Source organism: Triticum urartu, chromosome 6 (genome assembly GCF_003073215.2).
Source record: "Triticum urartu cultivar G1812 chromosome 6, Tu2.1, whole genome shotgun sequence".
Taxonomy (NCBI): domain Eukaryota; kingdom Viridiplantae; phylum Streptophyta; class Magnoliopsida; order Poales; family Poaceae; genus Triticum; species Triticum urartu.
Genome location: NC_053027.1, coordinates 219,217,290 through 219,233,697, shown reverse-complemented (window position 1 = coordinate 219,233,697; position 16,408 = coordinate 219,217,290). Strand labels below are relative to the sequence as shown.

The following is a 16,408-nucleotide window of genomic DNA, read 5'->3' as shown; positions in this document are numbered from 1 at the left end:
CAAAATTGTTGGTATTTCAGTTGTTTGATCACATGACGCATTCATGACAGTAACAAGATTCTCTAAAATAGGTGGTGTGCTTAAATCAAGAGGTAACTCAACACATGATTCATTCAAGTTAACTAGGCATGCATCATTCTATTGTGAAGTTATATCCGCAATACCTTTATTGTTACCTTGTCGCAAAGACGTAGCTGATGTAGGTACGGATGTTGACAATGTACCATACTATTGAGATGATATCGCGCTCACAATCCGAGGTGGGGCTGCTCTAGTAGGTGCAACGGTGGAGGAACCAACCGGCGGTGGTGAGCATGAGCTGGAATAGTTGTTGTTGTTGTTGTCACCCAATGCATCCTCCTGTATCTGTCTCTCAAAGGTACAAGCACGAACATACATACCAGTAATGCAACGAGGAATATACTGAAATCTTGCCTGAATATCATGGTTCAAACCACCAAAAAATCTATTCATTGTATCATCCTCAGATTCTTCTATGTCACAATGATGCATATAAGATTTGAACTCTTGGTAGTAAGCATGAACAGTGTTGTTGCCTTGTTTAAATTGTTCAAATTTGCGAAGCAATTCACGACGATAGTAAGGAGGGAAAAATTGTTATCTCATTACATATTTGAAATCTTTCCAAGTTGTGGGTTGGTTATCAATGTTTTTCTTACAATGCACACTCCACCAAATAGAAGCAAAACCAGTAAATTCTCTAGTGGCAGATCGCACTTGCTCAAGTTCAGAAAAGTCATAGTGACTAAAAACATGTTCTACTTCAAGCTCCCAAGCTAGATAAATAGCAGGATTAAATCTACCCTCAAATGACGGTAAAAAGATAACCTGACCATGTGCTTGTGTGTGTTGTCCCAACTCTCGTGATGGTGAAGATGTGCCCGTCGTCCAAGAACTTCTATCTCCGGAACCTGTCATGATTAGTAGAAACAAGAAACAAAATTCAAGAATAATGTTCCTATGAACTACTAGGATGTGGTTGTAAAGTGCTCACAGTAAAGCAAATATTAATATCTTACAAGTTCTTACCATGCGGCAGGTGGTGACAGGCAACCAGCGGTGTCAAATAACTCCGAAGATTGTGTAAAGCGATTGCCAGGGGAACGTACGTATACACGGTGTAGAAAATATGTGGAGCTGGGTTGGCTATATATGGTAGCAAAAGATTAGCAATAATCAATTCAGAGATGCAATGTTGAATAAACGCTCAACGACAGTACTGTGCTGGTCCTAGGCTAGACAGGACTAGAGATGCAAGCCTAGAACACTAATGAGGTCACGCTGTAGCACAACTAGCATCAATAAAGGGTATGAAGTAGCTTTGGACAGCAAAATATAAGTGAAGATCACAATAGCCGTAAAGATAATGATGTGAAACAACAGCCAAGCAGGATATATCAACAACTTTCTCTCCAACTTTGCTCTGGAAAAGTTTGTGCCAATTTTTTGATTAATTTTTTTCAAGAATGGTATTGACTCAAGCTTTCAAACGCAAAAGGAAAAAGTCAATTCCGAGTTGATATGAGGAGTAAAAAATCTAAAACTGACCTGAAAAACTGCAATAAGCTATGTTCGTGAACTTTGAAGGGCAAAAAGACCTATTTAGAAGCCGATTTTGAGGGGCCAAATATTGAACTTTCTTCTACAACTATTTAGATGCGGCTCGTCGCTAGCTTTCATTTGAATACTCGCGGAGCCAAAACGGACTTCGTATGAGGAAGTTATGCCTGTTTTACTAAACAGTGCACAAAACAGATTCCAATCCGAATTCAACTACGAGATTGAGTCTAGATAGATCCGAATTTTTTTTCTCATCTCTTTTTTTCCTCACACTTTTTTTTGATTTCTTTCTTTTTTTTCTCTCATTTTTTTTTACTTTTTTCTCTCATTTTTTTCTCTGTCTTTTTTTTTCTCCCTCTTTCCAAAACAAACTAGATAAGATGTAGATTGGATCAAGCGAAGATGGGAATGATCTCAACTATGATTATGACAATGAACGGTGGGTAGCACGTGGAGGAAATTGATAGATGGGTGGTGGACAGCGAAAGGGATAACAATGCAGCGGCGGCGTGACTAATGTGAACAGAACTCAAACTCTAAACGAATTAGACACTAAGACCAGCAACTCGACAAGACAATGCAACCGATAATTCAACTATGCAAGCAATGAAAAGAAAATTGCAAAGGCTCAGACTGGTTTGGACAAAGGATGAATAGATCTAACTTTTTGTGGCTTTTTCTTGGATAATAGGTAAGAAAATAAATCTAATCTAGGAAAAATTGGAAATTCTCACCGAGCAACCTGAAAACGGATACCACTTGATAGAGGCGAAGGTGTCCCGATGTTTCGATGAGATGATAACTATCAATTTGGTGGAGACGACTTTGACGATCCGACTACAAACGTGCAAGACGTTGCGCCTTAGCAATCGCTAAACCAATCTTCCGAGGTTACTGACGATGCTCGAAGCACGATCAGCCTGACCACGAAGGTTTATTCCTGCACGCAATTGAAGACCAAGCAAGAATATGATAATGCAATTTGAATATTGAGAATATAGATGAAGTATTGATAAAGGTGGGGATCCGAAAGTGGTCTTGGTCTGGTCGTTGGACACAAACGAAGTACACGAAGTTGCAATGGCTAACTTTTAACTAAACAAATCCGCAGGAAAAAGCTACTAGATGGATCTACTTATATAGGAGCAAGTGGTGGCGGCCAAGGAGGTGGAAGGACGTCCCAAGGCAGCCTAAAACTAACCCTAGTTCGTACAAGGCTCATGGGCCCAAGTGTAGGTGGTGCAACACCTTTGGACTTGTTGTTTGACTCGGATTCTGCTGCAGCGTCAGATTGTTTCATCGATATCTCAAAGCTCCGGACGAATTTGAAGGTGAATCCTATTGGGTTGGAAAGAGCACGAAATCTACTTTCCAACAAAAAAAGAATCACCCAATTCGGAGTCCGTATGATAAAGTTGTTGGCGTTTTGAGTCAGGTAGGTCTGTGCAGTCCGAATCTGAACCCAAAACGTGAGAGACTTGGACTCTATCTTCCCTTGGCCCAAAAGTGACGTGAGATGACTTTTTGAACAGCATCTAAACTTCTATTTTTCCCTTATAATCTTCATATGTGGATTGTACAAATGTCCCATACACCTTCAATTAGATATGGCACAAAAGTTTGTGAAGTATTTTTGTCCTGGATGATACAAATAAATTATTGCATAGTTTGCATTAGAAATCACCTTACAAATATACATGTATGCAATATTTTTGGTCGTATCCAAGGTCGCCATGTCCTCATCAATTAGGCACACCATGCAAGCGAATAATTTCACGAAAGAACAAATCAGCAACATTAACAGCATCATCGCTTTTATGACATGGTATAAAGTGTGTCATTTTCGAGAACCTATCCACAACAACAAATATGCTATCCCTCCCCTTCTTTGTTCAAGGTAAACCTAAAACAAAGTCCATAGATATATCCTCCCAAGGAACACTAGGTACAGGCAAAGGCATATATAAACAATGAGGATTGAGTCGTGACTTAGCTTTTTGACGCGTAGTGCAGCGAGCAACAAAACGCTCAACATCCTGTCTCATCTTTGGCCAAAAGAAATGTGTAGCAAGTACGTCCTCCGTCTTCTTCACGCCAAAGTGTCCCATTAGTCCTCCTCCATGCGCCTCCTGCAACAACAAAATATGAACGGAACTAGCTGGAATGCATAGCTTGTTAGCACGGAACACAAATCCATCATTAACGACGAAATTGTTCCATGTTCCTCCTTCTTTACAATTCTGCATTACATCTTTAAAATCAGCATCAAGCACATATTGGTCTTTGATGGTCTCCAAACCAAATATTTTAAAGTCAAGTTGTGAAAGCATAGTATAACGACGAGACAATGCATCAGCAATAACATTTTCTTTACCCTTCTTGTGTTTAATGACATAAGGAAAAGTCTCAATGAATTCAACCCATTTAGCATGTCTCCGGTTCAGTTTTCCTTGGGCCATAAATAATGTTGCCATGTTTCTAAGGTTCGAACAAGAGCATATAACTCTTTATCATAAGTAGAATAGTTCAGACTAGGCCCACTCAATTTTTCAGAAAAGTATGCAACAGGTTTGCCATCTTGTAATGACACACCTAATCCAATTCCACTAGCATCACATTCAAGCTCAAAAGTCTTATTAAAATCAGGAAGTTGGAGTAAAGGAGCATGTGTCAACTTATCTTTCAATATCGTGAAGGCTTCTTCCTGTGCGGTACCCCAAACAAAAGGCACGTCCTTCTTTGTAAGCTCGTTGAGAGGTGCAGCAATGGTGCTGAAATCTCTCACAAAATGCCTATAGAAACTAGCGAGGCCAAGGAAACTCCTCACTTGTCTGTCTGTTTTGGGCTGCGGCCAACTCTCAATAGCTTCAATCTTGGCTTTATCAACTTCAATTCCCTGTGGAGTAACAACATAGCCAAGAAAAGATACTCGGTCAGTGCAAAAGGTGCACTTTCCAAGGTTACCAAACAAACGTGCATCACGTAGAGCAATAAAAATAGCGCGTAAATGTTCCAAATATTCCTCCAAAGATTTGTTATAAATCAATATGTCATCAAAGTAAACTACCACAAATCGCCCAATGAAAGCACGTAAAACTTCGTTCATTAATCTCATGAAAGTACTAGGTGCATTAGTTAACCCAAAAGGCATGACTAACCACTCATACAATCCAAACTTAGTTTTAAATGTTGTTTTCCATTCATCTCCCAATTTCATACGAATTTGATGGTATCCACTACGCAAATCAACTTTGGAGAATATTGTAGAGCCACTCAATTCATCAAGCATATCATCTAGCCAAGGAATAGGATGATGATAACGAATAGTAATATTATTAATGCCTCTACAATCAACACACATACGCGACGTACCATCCTTTTTAGGCACTAGTATAATAGGAACAGCACAAGGACTAAGAGATTCGCGTATGTAACCTTTGTCGAGCAGCTCCTGTACTTGACGCATAATCTCCTTCATCTCCTCTGGATTGGTACGTTATGGTGCACGGTTGGGTAGCGATGCACCGGGAATTAAGTCAATTTGATGCTCAATCCCGCGAATAGGTGGTAATCCCGGTGGCACGTCTTGTGGAAAGACGTCGGCGAACTCCTGCAAAATGTTAGTGACAGCAGGGGGAAAAGAGGAAGGCACGTCCTCGAATGAAAATAATGCCTCTTTGCACACAAAAGCATAGCAAACAGATTTGCTAAAATCTAGCTCATCAATATCAGATTTTATGGCAAGTAAACATGCACTTTTCAATTTAATTTTAGAAGCAACACTAGATGGTTGATTATTAGGTTTCATTTGTCGCTCAAATTCTTTTGCCACAATCTGATTTTCACTCTTAGTTTTCTCCTGTTTTGCTTTATTAGCTCTATTAATATCATCTTTCAAAATGGAATCAGGAGTCATAGGAAGCAAAGTAATATTTTTATCCTTATGAACAAGAGTATACTGATTGTTTCTACCATGGTGAATAGAATTTTTATCAAATTGCCATGGTCTACCAAGTAATAAGGAACATGCTTGCATAGGTACCACATCACAATCAACATAATCAGCATATGTAGAGATACTAAAATGCACACGAACAGTACGTGTTACCTTAACCTTGCCGCTGTTGTTGAACCATTGGATGTAGTAAGGATGTGGATGTGGTCTTGTGGTAAGAGATAGCTTCTCCACCATCTCGATGCTAGCCAAGTTGTTGCAACTCCCTCCATCTATGATCACGCGAACAGAACGTTCCTTCACAACTCCCTTTGTATGGAACAAATTATGCCTCTAATTTTGCTCAGCTTGTGTAACCTGCACACTCAAAACACGTTGAGCAACTAAACATTCATACCTGTCAGCATCTTCAGGAGCCATGTATTGCGTCTCATGATCAGAATCGTCTCTACCGTGTTCGTCACGTGTAATAAGAGCCAAAGTCTCCTCATCATAGTCACTAGCGGACTCATACCCACCATCCTCAGTAACAATCATCACACGCTTAGATGGGCATTCTCTCGCATAATGACCTCCACCCTTGCAACGTCGACAAATAATATCATGTGTCTGCCCTGTTGATGCCATGGATGAAGAAGAGCTCTTTGCAGGCCCAGAAGGTGCGCTCTTGGCAGATAGTGGTGATTGTGCCTGCTTTATTGTATCACGGTTGGAGGTGGCAGCCGACGGAGGCGCCGGTGAAGCAGAACGTGTGGAAGTAGATGATGCACGTGGTGTCCATGAAGAAGGTCGATCCTGCACTTCACGTTCAGCTTTACAAGCAAGATGGAATAAACGAGTGATATTAGTATACTCCTTATACTCTAGAATCGTCTGAATCTCTCTATTTAATCCACCCATAAAACGTGCAAGCATAGCTTCATTCTCCTCAACAATACCACATCTAATCATGCCAGTTTGTAATTCCTGATAATATTCTTCTACAGAATTTTTTCCCTGTCTTAAGCGCTGCAATTTTTGAAGTAATTCACGTTGATAATATGGTGGAACCCAACGAGTACGCATAGCAGTTTTCAAAGCAGCCCAAGTAGCAGGAATGGGATATAATCTACAATGCTCAGACCACCAAACACATGCAAAACTAGTGAATGCACAAACAGCAGCAGGAACACGTCTCTCCTCGGGATATTGTAAACATGTAAATCGTTGTTCAGTTTCTAACTCCCAAGTAAGATATATATCAGGAACATATCTACCCTCAAATGGTGGAATATTCAATTTTAGTTTAGGGAGATGGTCATGATCTCGTACCTGAGGGTGAGCCCTACCATTGCCATTATTTGCATGTGGACGACCTGATGGTTGCTATGCTGTTGGTGGCACGTAGTTCTGATTTTGATCAACCTCATCCTCATAATCTCCCACATAAGCATCCTCCTCCACATCAGCAGTAGGAGCCACAGAAGTATCAACAGCAGCACCAGCAGTTTGGCCCGACTGAAGAGGGACACGGCTCGCTCGGCGGAGGGCTGTTTCCCGACATGGAGGTAGTCGGTGTTGTTGCTGTTGTTGCAGAGGTGCGGCAGGAGCAGCCGGTGGTGGTGGTGGAAAACGCGAAAGCAATTCAGCAAACTTGTTATCGAGCTTTGTTTCAAACGTCTTCTCCATGCCATCTATCTCCTCCATGGCCTCTTCAAATCTTTTTATCACATCTTGCACCTGTCCATTCATCATTTGCTGAAACGTATCATGAAGCTCCTTGTTCGTCAAGTTCTCCCAGTCAGTCTCGTCGGCTTGTGATCCTGGCATGGTTAGCAGCAATAGAAACACACAAGAATATGATCCTACAGACTACTAACAAGTGGTGGTGGTGGCGGGTGTCATAAATCCGTCAAGCAAATCTCAAATTCTTACCAGTTCTTACCCAGCAGCAGGCGGTGATCGGCAACCGTTGTAGTCAAAAACTCTCAAAAGCTTGGATAGAGCGATTGCCAGGGAGAGTCAAACGCACGACGTAGATGTATGTGGAGCTGGGAAGGCTTATAGTATGGTAGCAAAAAGGGTCAGCAATAATCAATTCAGAGATGCAAAGTTGAATAAACGCTCAACGACGGTACTGTGCTGGTCCTAGGCTAGACCATGCTAGAGACGCGAGCCTAGAACACTAACAAAATCACGGCGCTGCACGTAAATAAGGGAAAAGCACACTCTGGAACTTTTTTTTCGCTTTTTTTTTGCGCTCCTCTTTTTTTTTTGCGCTCCTTTTTTTTTTTGCGAAAAATACTATAATGGCGAGTGTCTCAAAACTCTTCCCTCGTCAAACTGATAGGATTGGGCACGAAATTTTTTTTTCCACTTTTTTTTCGGAAATCAGGGCAGCGACGACGAAAAAGTGCGACAAAAAATCACTATGATGGCACGTGGCTCAAAAGACTCAGAAAAGCCTAAAAATAGGATAGGGAAAAAAATTTGCCCGAAAAATTTTGGCCTAAAAACTGCCCGGGGGTCTCCAGACTCTTTTTTTTTTTTTTCCGAGACCTACGCAGGCAAGGAAACACGAATCGGAATTGAGATTGATCTCAAGAACAAACCTAATATGAGAAGAACTCGGATTGGTGGTGGATATATGGTTGTGGTATATGGCAGCGGTGGTGGTATATGGTAGGGTTGGTGAGTGGTATATGGATAAGGATTCAGAGCGGTGGCGGATAAGCAAAAGTGGTAGATGGGCGATGATGATGGTGTGGCGGCGGCGTGACAACTTATGACCAGAACTCGAAACTCTAAAAGACTAGACTCTAAGACCAGCAACTTGACACGACGATGCAACCGCAAATTCAACAAAGCAAAAACCCTAAAAAGATTATGCAAAGGCTCAGATTGGTTCGGATATGATGAACTAACCCTAATTTTTTTTGTGGCTTTTTCGTGGACTGTAGGTATGAAGAACAGACTTGATCTAATCTACGAAAAACTGTAAAATCTCACCGAGCAACCTGGAAATCTGATACCACTTGATAGAGGCAAAGGTGTCCCGATGTTTCGATGAGATGGTGGCTATCGTTTTCTGTGGGAGTCGACCTTGACGATCCGACTACGAACGTGCGAGACGTCGCGCCTTAGCAATCGCTAAACCAACTTCCGAGGGGTTATTGACCACGCCGGAGCACGATCAACCTGACCACGAGGGCCTGTTTCCTGCGAGCAAACGAAGAACAAGCAAGAAACTGAGATTGCAATCTGGATATTGCGAATATAAGATGAAAGCTTTATTGATCAAGTGGGGTTCTGTGACGTCTTGGTCTGGTCGTTGGACACAAACGAAGTACGCGAAGTTGCAGCTATGGCGAACTTTTAATCTAAACAAAACCCCAGTCTAAACGACGCCCTAAGGGCTGTATATATGGAGGAAGAGAGGGGAATTTCGTGGCCCTTGAGGGTGGGGTCCGAAACCAACCCTAACTCTTGTTTCCCCACACATACGGACTCTAAAAATAGCCTATACTTAAGTATTTCGAAATTACATGGGCCTGGCCCATTAATAAGGTGACGCGGCACCTAGAATAGCCTATGGACGAATATTATGAAGTGGCATCTTGTATATTTCGTCCAAGGCTTCATGCACTCCTTATGGCGGCTTCAAAGTCCTGAAATCATCACTTGTAACTCCGTTCCTGATCCCCTTGCGCATGCCATCAACTCCATTCGTGTTCTTGCTCCAATGTTCATCCTTCTCCAAGCTAGGACCTTCATTTGTAAGCAAAACAAATGTATCCAATTTAGGCAGCATCATAATCTCATGAACATTAGAATCATTACCAAGAAACGAAAGTACCTGGTAATTTAATTGGCGTGCGCGAGCTCTAGTAATTGGTCCAGTATATGTAACAGTAGGGGCTGTGGGTGTAACAATGGTATTGATGTCCTCATCACCCTAGGTCATTTTTTTCCCAAGTCCCAAAATTCCAGATCCATATGCACATGTTCATGGCCTCGTAACTTTGCATCTGTAGCTCCGATTCATGCATATAGCATATCAAAATGTTCATCTCAGAGAGTACATCATTTCATTTCATTCCATTGCATCATTTTGATTTGAGCTCATCTTGATGTCCTAAATGTTGTTAGAAGAGGGCTACTTGAGTTAATTGTCAGATCTGCTGCTCCATTTAGCTTTTTGTCATTTTTGCCATGATTATTGTGTGCATGATATGCCCTGATGCTCTACATATGTTTTGTTAAGGGTTTTGTCATCTTTCCAGAGGTGCAACCCATGTATTTTTTTGTTGTGTGAGGTGAATAGTGCAAGCTTGCAAAGTGGTGCACTTAGTAATTCTGTTTTCAGGGACTTGCAATTCCACTCGTCCTTGAGCTGTTTATCTCATGGTGCCATATGTTCATGTTGTTTCCTAGTGATCCGTGCCTCTTTTGAGGATGATCAGTAAGGATGTTTTGTTAATCTTGTAGTGCTCTATCCATCCATGTCTTTGTTTGCAATTATGGAGCACCCTAGCTTGAGTCAATCGAGCTCTACTTTTGCTACTTTGTGAATCTGGGAAGATTGTCAACTTGTTTGCAATTTTGCCGATGATGTTGTAGTTGATCCGTGCATGCTATGCTATTGTTCTTGCCATGTCTAGCTTGAATTTTGTGCCTTCTTGACAGATGTATGCTTATCTTGTCATGACTTGCACTGTAGTGAGTGCATCGAGCTCGTAAACATGCCTACTTGATATCTGTTTTCAGCATGCTCCAGTTTTCACTAAGTCTGAAAACTGATTATGTTTTTGCTATGTTCACATGCTTGCAATTGTATTTTCTGATCCCTTTTGGCTCAAGGTCACTAAGGGACTTTTGTTAAGCTCTTTGAGTAGCTCCATGCCATGCTTTACTTTGCCATGTTCAGGTCCTGTAGCATGTAGTTTTGTTGCTCCGAAGAGTGCTACCTGATCTGAAATTCCAGACAAGTGTTAATTTCACTAAGTCTGAGATCTGTTTACCATATGCATTTTTGCCATGCTTGTTTGAACCTGTTAATGGATGAATTGGCCGTAGCTCAGTGCTAGACTTTTGTTAAGCATCTGAATGCATCCCTGCCATGTATTTTGTTGCCATGTTTGGGTGCTGTAGCATGTTCATCTCATTGCATTTAGATGGCTACTTGCTGTAAATCGCAGACCGGTGTCATATTTGAATCGCTTGCCATTTCCAAACCGTAACTCCGATTCCGTGTTCTTTATATCGTTTTCAAGCGATTTCATCTCATCTTTCCAGTGGCACCTTGGAATTCCAAGTTGAGGCCAGGTTCATGCATTTCCTGTCATATCTTGCATTTTGCATCCCGCATCGCATCCCGCATAGCATATCATCATTGCTCATCGTTGCTTGATCCTTGCACGTGGTTGATTGTATCCTTGTTGCTTGTTTGTCTTGTTTGGGTAGAGCCGGGAGACGAGTTCGCTAACGAGGAGCCCGTTGAGTTTGCTTTGAGGATCCAGTCAACTCTGACAACTGTGCAGGCAAGATGATCATACCCTCGAAATCACTACTATCTTTGCTATGCTAGTTTGCTCGCTCTTTTGCTTGCCAATGCTACGATGCCTACCACTTGCTTTCAAGCCTCCCAAATTGCCATGTCAAACCTCTAACCCACCATGTCCTAGCAAACCGTTGATTGGCTATGTTACCGCTTTGCTCAGCCCCTCTTATAGCGTTGCTAGTTGCAGGTGAAGATTGGAGGCCGTTCCTTGTTGGAACATTGATTTACTTGTTGGGATATCATTATATTGCTTGTTATCTTAATGCATCTATATACTTGGTAAAGGGTGGAAGGCTCGGCCTCTCGCCTAGTGTTTTGTTCCACTCTTGCCGCCCTAGTTTCCGTCATATCGGTGTTATGTTCCCGGATTTTGCGTTCCTTACGCGGTTGGGTTATAATGGGAACCCCTTGATAGTTCGCCTTGATTAAAAAGCTTTTCCAGCAATGCCCAACCTTGGTTTTACCATTTGCCACCTAGCCTTTTCTTTCCCTTGGGTTCTGCAGAACTCAAGGGTCATCTTATTTTAACCCCCCCCCCCCCCGGGCCAGTGCTCCTCTGAGTGTTGGTCCAAATAGAGCCACTTGCAGCGCCACCTCTGGGCAACTTGAGGGTTGGTTTTAGTTGTATGTAGTGTTCATCTGAGTGTGCCCTGAGAAAGAGATATGTGCAGCTCCTATCGGGATTTGTTGGCACATTCGAGCGGTGTTGCTGGATTTGTTTTAACCTGTCGAAGTGTCTTGAAGAACCGAGATACCGAGTCTGATCGGAACGTCTTGGGAGGAGGTATATTCCTTCATTGACCGTGTGAGCTTGTCATGGGCTAAGTTGGGACTCCCCTGCAGGGATTTGAACTTTCGAAAGCCGTGCCCGCGGTTATGGGCAGATGGGAATTTGTTAATGTCCGGTTGTAGATAACTTGAACCTTAATTTAATTAAAATGAATCAACTGAGTGTGTTACCGTGATGGCCTCTTCTCGGCGGAGTCCGGGAAGTGGACACGGTGTTGGAGTTATGTTTGCACAGGTTGCTCTCTAGTTTCTCGCTCGCGCTTTGCCTCCTCTTCTCGCTCTCTTTTGCGAATAAGTTAGCCACCGTATATGCTAGTCGCTTGCTGCAGCTCCACATATTTACCTTGCCTTACCTATAAGCTTAAATAGTCTTGATCGCGAGGGTGCGAGATTGCTGAGTCCCTGTGGCTCACAGATTACTATTACACCAGATGCAGGCCCTGATGATTCCGCTCCAGCAGACGCGTTCGAGCTCAAGTGGGAGTTCGACGAAGACTCTCAACGTTACTATGTTTCCTTTCCTGATGATCAGTAGTGGTGCCCAGTTGGGGGTGATCGGGACCGTGTCGCTTGTTGGGTTATCTTTTATTTTGGCGCCGTAGTCGGGCCATGAGTGTTTGGTTGATGTAATGTTATTTATGTACTTGATTGACGTGGCGAGTGTAAGCCAACTATGTTCTCTCCCCTTTATGATATATATTACATGGGATGTTGTGAAGATTGCCTAACTTGCGACATATGCCTTCAATGCGATTATGCCTCTAAGTCGTGCCTCGACACGTGGGAGATATACTCGCATCGAGGGTGTTACAGCCCATGTAATTTCGAAATGCTTGATTATAGGTTGTTTTTAGAGTCCGTATGTGTGGGGAAACAAGAGTTAGGGTTGGTTTCGGACCCATTCTCCAAGGGCCATGAAATTCCCCCCTCTCTCCTCCATATATACAACCCTTAGGGCATCGTTTAGACATTGGGTTTTGTTTAGGTTAAAAGTTCGCCATAGCGGCAACTTCGCGTACTTCGTTTGTGTTCAACGACCAGACAAAGGCGTCACAGAACCCCACCTTCATTAATAAAGCTTTCCTCTTATATTCACAATATCCAGATTGCAATCTCAGTTTCTTGCTTGTTATTCATTTGCTCGCAGGAAACAGACCCTCGTGGTCAGGTTGATCGTGCTTTGGCGTGGTCAATAATCCCTCGGAAGTTGGTTTAGAGATTGCTAAGGCATGACATCTCGCACGTTCATAGTCGGATCGTCAAGGTCGACTCCCACAGAAAACGATAGCCACCATCTCATCGAAACATCAGGACACCTTCACATCTATCAAGTGACAAGTCAAGTTACAAGAAAACTTCGACAACCTCAAGTCGTCCTCCTACTACAAGCAACTTCAAGCCGAGAGCTTCATCATCATCTACTCCAACCAATGAGTCCATAAAGACAAGTTCCTTCGAATGCTTTACATGCGGCGGCCGAGGCCACAAGTCCTTTGAGTGTACCAACAAACTTACCATGATATTCAATGACGATGGTACATATGACTCCATGAGTGAAGGAGAAATGGAAGCCCTTGAGCAAGTGGCCATGCACCGACAAGTGAACGATGATGGAAATGCTCAAGTGTTTTGTGACGAAGATTCGAGGCCCGTTCTTGTTGTCTCCAAAGTCTTGACACTTCAACACCAACAAGAAGATGACAAAAGATGCCATATCTTTCGCACCAAGGCCGGCATCAATGGAAGGTCCGTGAAGGTCATCATCGATAGAGTGAGTTGCCATAACTTAGCAAGTGAAGAAATATCCTCCAAACTCCAATTGGTTAAGATGAAGCACCTGCATCCCTACAAAGTTAAATGGCTAAGCGACTCCGGCACTATCCAAGTCGAGCATATGGTACAAGTTTCCTTCAACATAGGAGCTTATGAAGACACTTTGGAGTGTGATGTTGTTCCGATGTCCGTTTGCCACCTCCTCTCTGGACGGCCATGGCAATTTGACCGAGGTGTCATCCACAACAGGCGAAAGAATCACTATAGCTTCAAGATGAAGGGAAAGGAATATGTGCTACGACCTATGTCTCCAAGCCAAGTGATCGCCGACAAGCAAGCCACTCATCGTGGAGAGAATAGTGAGAGAGCGAACCACCACAAAGAGAGTGAGGGCCACAAGCCCAAATTGAGTGCCTCTACGATGAGCGACAAGAAGAACTTAGTCCTATTTGCCACCAAGAGTGAGATGAGAGAAGTGTGTGAGAACCCATCAAGTGTCATGCACTATGTGCTTTTGTGCAAGGACGAGGCACCAAAAACTAACAACTCTCACAATCTACCTTTAGTGTTATCTTCTCTATTGCAGGAATTCCAAGATGTTTTCCCCGACCAGCTACCTCCGAGTCTACCCCCACTTCGAGGCATCGAACACCGCATCGACCTCATCCTCGGAGCACCCCTTCCTAAGAAGGCTCCATACCGCGTCAATCCCGAGGAAACCAAGGTGATCCAACGGCAAGTACAACAACTCATCGATGATGGCCCTGTACGTGAAAGCTTGAGCCCTTGTGCCGTCCTGGTAATCCTTGTTCCCAAGAAAGATGGTACATATCGCATGTGTTCCGATTGGCATCCTATCAATGCTATTACCGTGTGTTATCGTTACCCCATTCCACGCCTAGATGTTATGCTAGATGAACTTAGCGGGGCCGCAATTCTCTCTAAGATTGATCTTAGAAGTGGCTACTATCAAATACGCATCCAAGAAGGTGATGAATGGAAAACAACATTTAAGAGAAAATTTGGCTTATATGAATGGCTTGTTATGCCAATGGGTTTATCCGAAGCACCCGGTACTTTCATGCGACTCATGCATTTTGTTCTTCGACCGTATATTGGTGTATTTGTTGTGGTCTATTTTGATGATATCCTTGTTTTTAGCAAATCTCTTAAAGATCATGTCACCCATCTTAGAATCGTGTTGCAAACCCTTAGGAAAGAGCGCCTTTATGCTAATATGGACAAATGCCTTTTTGATGTTGATAAGCTTGTTTTCTTGGGTTTTGTTGTGTCTTCTAAGGGTGTTCACGTAGATGAATCTAAGATCGATGCTATTAAAACTTGGCCCCAACCAACAAATTTGCAACAAGTGCGAAGTTTTCCTGGTTTAGCCGGTTTCTACCGTAGATTTGTGAAGGATTTTAGCACCATTGCTTTACCTTTACATGCTTTGAGCAAGAAGAATGCACCCTTTGTTTGGGGACCATCTCAAGATGCCGCATTCAATGAGCTTAAGAATTTGCTTACACATGCTCCTTTGCTTGCTTTGCCCAACTTTGATAAACCTTTTGAGATTCATTGCGATGCTAGTGGTTATGGCATTGGAGGTGTGTTGATGCAAGGGAGGTGCCCCATAGCTTACTTTAGTGAAAAACTTTCTGGAGTGCAACTCAATTATCCCATCTATGATAAAGAGCTATATGCTTTAGTGAGAGTCTTGCATGTTTGGGAGCATTATCTTCTCCCTCATGAGTTCATTCTTCACACCGATCATGAAACTCTTAAGTACCTTAAGGGTCGAACTAAGTTGAACAAGCATCATGCTAAGTGGAGTGAATTCATTGAGTCATTTCCTTATGTCATCAAGTACATCAAAGTTAAGGACAATGTTGTGGCGGATTCTCTATCCCACATATGCATGCTTGTTACCCAGCTTGAACTAAATGTCATTGGTTCTGAGCACATAAAAGACTTGTATGCGCATGATCCTACTTTTGCTATTCCTTATGCCAAATGTTTAACGCATACATCTTGGGAATGATATTACATCAAAGATGCTTATCTTATGAGAGCTAGCAAACTATGTATCCCTGAGTCTTCTCTTTGTTTGTTACTTTTGCAAGAATCTCATGGAGGAGGACTAATGGGACACTTTGGACGTGACAAGATATATGCTATGCTCTCCAAGAACTATTTTTGGCCCAAGATGTTCCGTGACGTCTCATGTTTCACCAACCGGTGCTCTACATGTCGCAAAGCTAAGTCTAAAGCTCAATCCCATGGTCTCTATATGCCACTTCCTATTCCATATCACCCATGGGAAGATATTAGTATGGATTTTGTGCTTGGTTTGCCTAGAACTAGAAATGGCAAAGATTCTGTGTTTGTTGTTGTGGACTGATTCTCTAAGATGGCTCATTTCATTCCTTGCAACAAGATAGACGATGCTTCACATGTTGCAAATCTTTTTTGTAGAGAAATCTTTGTCCGTTTCAAAACCGACAGATCTCGGGTAGGGGGTCCCGAACTGTGCGTCTAAGGATCGATGGTAACAGGAGACAGGGGACACGGTGTTTACCCAGGTTTGGGCCCTCTTAATGGAGGTAATACCCTACATCCTGCTTGATTGACTATGATGAGTATAAGGGTTACAAGGGTAGATCTACCATGAGATCATAATGGCTAAACCCTAATTGTCTAGACTGTATGATTATGATTGTGACTACCTCTATGGACTAAACCCTCTAGTTTATATAGACACCGGAGGGGAC

At 42.6% G+C, this 16,408-nt stretch overlaps 1 pseudogene; it reads left to right on the top strand.

Annotated features, from left to right (window-relative positions):
- The window catches only part of LOC125516711, a 39,620-nt pseudogene extending 23,839 nt beyond the window's left edge, over window positions 1-15,781 (top strand).
- Window positions 15,782-16,408: the final 627 nt, after the last annotated feature.